The following is a 6,000-nucleotide window of genomic DNA, read 5'->3' on the forward strand; positions in this document are numbered from 1 at the left end:
TTTGTAGCATACTCTTAAGAAATTTTAAAATAATCATAAAAACAGGATAAATGCAAGTTAAAATGGGATAAAGATAAAATGGCATCAGTACACTCTGTTAGAAGTGAACGATTATCTCTTTCTCCTCACACTCACAATTTGAAAGTTACCCTGTATCTAAATTTTGTAAAGAAGAGTACATTTATTAGTGTTGCACTCACCACTTGCATGCAGATCAAGCCGAAGCAGCGCAGTTCACGTGACCTCAAAAGCGGGAAGGTACTCCTCTCCGTGTGCGTGTTTGGCGCTTTGCCAGTTGATGGTCTTCTTGGTTTTTCATGCTTTTGACAAATGTCTCAATGCCGCTTACTACTAGCAAACTATTTATTAATAATTAACCACACAAAATTTCGCAATTAACGTGCAAGATACATGATAGGCCTAAGCCTTTTCTTTTCTTTCTTTTTTCTTTTATTTATTTTTTGCCTGTTGCCAGGCTCCTGGTTGTTGCACATCTTTTCACAAAAGAACATTACACAAAAGTAAAGTAAATTACAGTCTATTTAAACATGTTTTACCTTAAAATTGACTTATTTAACAAACACATAGCATTTTTTAACTTCTAATTACTGTAGAATTTAGGGTATGTGTTTGTTGAATTTTGAAAGGTTATATATTGTAAATTTTATAGGACACATCAACAAAATGTGTAATTTACGCAGAATAATACCTTTGATTTTAGGGTAATTACTTGCTTGTGAATTTAAGGTATTTTCCCATTAATTTTACAAAAACAAATCTATTTTCACAGTAAGAATGCGTGTTTTTTACATATTAGGAGAGTAAAAATTAAAGTCATGTACCATTTCTTAAATCACAGTAATTTATTGTATGAAATACGGTGATACATTATTTTGGTTTAAACAGTCTGTTACTGTTGCTATTTTACAGGTTTTTACTGTAGTTTTCACTGAAATTTTTTACAGTGTAGGCCTAGCAAAGAACTAGGTAACAGATTTTTCCAGTGGTCCTATAAGCGTGCTGGACCTGCATGCACCTGCCCTCAATGAAAAGTGTAAACTAATTCTATAAGAATATAGAGCTGAAAACATAATACAATATATATAATAAAACATGCTGCATTTATAGAAATGGCTGAATTGATTATGATTCCTAAAATACATTCTGTTCCAAAAGTGGTCTTTGTTAAAATTGTGGTAATTGAAGGTTTGCATCATGAACTCCTTCAGCATAAAATTATAGTACAACCAATGGCTGCCACCATGAAGGCTCCCTACTTCGGTTTGCCTGATTTTCTGGTCTTATTCAAAATCAAAGTGAAAGCTATACGTAAACCTGTACATGTACACAGCAAACAGAACTGATTGAAATGTAAGAGCTGAATATGAGCCCATGTTCATGCTGTTGCTAATTGCTACAAAATTATTTTTCACAGAAATATTTATGTAGAAATTACACTTAAACTTAAAAAATCATCCAAATAAAGTTCTTTCCACTTTGTTGAAAACAAAGATATGAAACTACACCTCAATCCAGAGCCATACATGGATCTTTACACAAACGGCAGGAAATCAGAATATATATCGTGTTTGCAGGTTTTCGCTTGGAAGCTAAAACTAGGGAGCTGTTATAGTGGAAACGTTAACATATTTTAACTTCAGGAATTACATTTGGTTGCTTATATTTATATCAATTGCCAACCTGATCTAATAGAATCACATTACTATAAAAAAAAAGTAATTTTTTTTGCTAAATGAGTTTTATGTTGTGCTCGTTGTAGTATCGCAGCAATTTTTGGGTTAAATAAACATTATAGGTGCTAAAGCCAACAGTTTCAGGCCGGCGGTTAGGGCAGAGCTAATGGAGACCAGGGTTGGGAGGGTTACTTTCGAAATGAATTCAAATACAGATTACAGAATACATGCTCTAAAATGTCATTTGTAACATATTCTGTTAGATTACTCAAGGTAAGTAACATATTCTAAATACTTTGGATTACTTCTTCAGCACTGGTAGATTTGTTCACTTGTTTTGACTATAAACACTCTGCCAGTACAGTGAGACAAAATACACATGTTAAAAATACATTCTCTGAAAAACCTAAATATCTTATTCAGTGTTGTTTCTAAAACAAGATCAATCAAATTTATCTAGTTTTAAGGATTTTTATAGGAAATCAATACCAAATGTATTATCAAGAAAACGATTTTTGCCGTAATATCAATGGTCTTACTAGAAAAAATTAATTATGATCCAACGTGAATTTTCTTTGCAAAAAATTATCATGTCTGTTAACATGTGCATGTAAAATGGCTAGAAATAGCATTTTAGCTTAGCATAAAGCTGTCACACAAGGTTTATTTCTATTTCTTCTGCTTCAAACTTACTTCAAACGTACTTCTCTGTCTGCTCGTATGAATGTAACGCATCATAAGAAAGTGTTTCACCGCTGTTCAAATGCACTTTGGATCACATCATTTATATGTATAAATGTTTTCCTTCTGAATCTACTAAATATTAAATGAAAAAATGACAATAACATGCTAAGTAATCTCTACAGTAATCAAAATACTTTTTGAATGTACACTGCAATAAATGATTTTCAAGACAAGTATTTTTGTCTTGTTTTCCTGTAAAATTGTATAAACATTCTTAAAATGTGATTTATTTACTTGACAAGCTAAATGCGATAAGATATTAAGTCTTAAGCTAAATCTGAAAAAAAAAAATTCTGATGTTACAAAACAAAGCATGGGCATTTAATGTCATATTTAATAACACCAAATTAAAAATAATAAACTTTCAATTTCAAATAGCAAAATTGCACATTGAGCAATTAGAAAACTAAAAGAAGTGTTAATATTTATAAAACAGAACTAAAATAATAATTTAAACAATTTGAAAACACCAGCAACAATTTAACACAAACGTTATTTACAAAAATAAAGTATTTTTTTATAAATACTTTTTTATAACACAAATTTTTATACAACTTATATAACACAAACAGACAACTTAAAACTCAAAGAACAATTTACTCTTATGCACATCTTATTTTGTAATTCCAGAAAACAAATCCCTGAAAATAAATTAAATGTGAAGGTCTCTCTGGAAAGATCTGATTCTTAAGAAAGATTGCGGATGGCTCTCCTTGTCCTCTTCTTCCAACTGTTTCAAACAAAACTGAACAGCTGTGTATTCCCATGCACCCATGCAGCCATTTCACAACTGTTTTGAGGTCATAAATTATTGATAGCTCATTCATTAGAGAAGAGTAAATACTAATGTAATTATTGGCTTTAATATTTATAATATATTACAATAATAATATATATATTATATATATATTTAAGCAATATCACACAAGCAAGAGTGCGACATGGCCCTACATCAGCACTGCAGTGATTCGGCCGTACTGAGTACGGTCATAAAAACGCATTTGTGCATGGAACTACTTTCTTACGCAACGATCGGAATCTGCCGTTGCTGGTTCAAAACAACTGATGCATCCAAGCCTTCGTTAGTAAATCAAAAATGTCACTTCAGAAATAGTGTCACGGCTTGTTCTGTTTCGAACAAGTTATTATAAACTAGGATGGGTGTGTGTGTGAGTGAGAGAGAGAGAGAAAGAGCGTGTGCAATCACCTGTTACCACACCCAAGCAGAGATGCTGTCAGCTTTCTGAAGATCAGTTTTCTCAGTGGTAAAATATCCGTCCAAGTGGGGGTATTCCTCTCTATTTTGCGGTAGCCGGTGCACAAGAGTCAGTCCCTACAGAAACTGCAATGTCCACCGCCATTTTAAACAGTATGTATCCAATGTGAAAACTACAGTAAGAGGTAAGCACCTTGAGTTCTCTAATCAATCAGTCTGTTGTGTCTCTCAGCTATGATGAGCCTTAATGCTGAAGTTGTTAGTTTAAAGCAGTTTAAAGCTATTTCCTAGCTTTAGTAATGTAGTAGTAATACAAGCAATCCCGGAGTGCTGCTCTGTGTAAACAATGACTAACAGATTCACTTCACGTCACCAACTGGCTCATATTACACACAAAAATGATCTGCCACCACCTGCTGGCTAACATATGGAATGTAAAAAAAACAGATGTAAAAAGAGACACATAGCCTACATTAGCTCTTAACACATACGCACTGCTCTTACACTTTAGTTTAGGATGACGAACACAAGCGGAGTGATACACACACAGTGGACGAGAGATATTTTATGAGCACTGATGGTCAGACACCATTAGCACTCGGACGCTTCACTCTGTGTGTGTGTATCTCTCCGCTTGTGTTCATGCCGTTCTAAAGTGTAAGAGCAGTGCAGATCTGTTAAGAGCTATGATTTGTCTTTTACATGTTTGTTTTTTTACATTACATGTTAGCCAGCAGGTGTGAAGTGAATCCGCTTCAGCCAGTATTTACATACAGTACTATATCGCTTGTATTACTACTACACCACTAAAGCTAGGAAATAGCTTTAAACGGCTTTAAACAAACAACTTCAGCATTACGGCTCATCACAGCCGAGAGACACAACAGACTGATTAATTACACAAACTGACGGCGCTTACTTCTTACCGGACTTTCCACATTGGAGCGGACACACTGTTTAAAATGGAGGACATTGAGGTTTCTACAGTGAATGACTCCTGCGCACCGGCTACCGCGAAATAGGTAGAATTACCCCGCTTGGACCAATATTTTTGCCCTGAGAAAGCTGATCTTCAGAAAGCTGACAGAACCTCTGCTTGGGTGTGGCAACAGGCTGTCTGTCTCTCTCCATGCACAAATGCATTTTTATGACCATACTCAGTTTTTCCAAATTTTTTTAAATTTACTTGTTCATTGAACTGTTGTATATAAGCAATATCACACTCGCAACCATGCTATATAGCCCTAAATTAGCACTGCTGTGGTTACCTATGGCACTCGGCCTGTGGTCGAAACACAGCAGAGCTAATGTAGGGCCATATTGCACTCCTTCTCATGTGATATTGCTTAAATATACCAGGCCAGATATAGGCATGGTTAAACTTGAGTCTTGCCCATGCAGCCAATCAAACATTTGGCAAACACGGTTTTAAATAAAAATATTTTAATTTTTCCAAATGTGAATTGGTTAAACACAATATGGGAGCAGGCTGTGTGTTGCAAACATTGAGAGTGGGCTGTAGACCGCACAACCACTCACAAAACAGCACCAGAATTGTGTAGTGTTTTTCTATTTTTGTCGTTGTCCGAAAGCAACGACACACTCAAGAAGCAGCTGCAGCAAACCAGTGGGTCGGAAGCATCACACGAGAGTGATTGGTAATAAGAGTTATTTTGGTGCAAAGCATGTTTTTAATGCAATAATTATGAAGTAGAGGTCTGTGCGGGATGGAATTTTCAGATCAGCTCCCGCAGGATTCTGTCCCGCTACAGCAAAATTAAGTCATATTTTGTCCCATCTGCAATTTTCACATTTTATTTTGCTCCCGCCAATTTCTGTGCTCTTGCACAATAGACGAATAACACTCTGTGCCTTAAATACATTTGAGGAACATCTATTTTATTTTTAAGATATTTATATTTTGCGGGAGTCCTATGAGTAATTTCTTTCTCCTACACATGTGCACACATCATCCCACTTGTCCCTGCACTCAGCAATCAAAATCACTTGTCCTGTGCCACACTCTAACGTGATGAGTCCCACGTCCCATATTGGCCGATAGTACCGTACATGATCATGGCTGGATACAGTGTTTTGTGTGACGCGTGCTTCTGTTTCCCCTGTTGTTAATTCGATGACAATGAGAGGTGCTGTCTGTCTATTCGTGTCTTTCATCTTTTTTATATACATATTTTTTATAGTGCTGTGATAGATTAGTGTTTATTGTTTGTCATTGCTTTTTAAACTGCTCTATTTTTGCATTGAATATAACCTTTGGTGCTTACATAGCACTGCTTTCCATCCATCCATCCATCCCTCCATTTTCCTGTATTTCCTTAATTAATT

Source organism: Xyrauchen texanus, chromosome 3 (genome assembly GCF_025860055.1).
Source record: "Xyrauchen texanus isolate HMW12.3.18 chromosome 3, RBS_HiC_50CHRs, whole genome shotgun sequence".
Taxonomy (NCBI): domain Eukaryota; kingdom Metazoa; phylum Chordata; class Actinopteri; order Cypriniformes; family Catostomidae; genus Xyrauchen; species Xyrauchen texanus.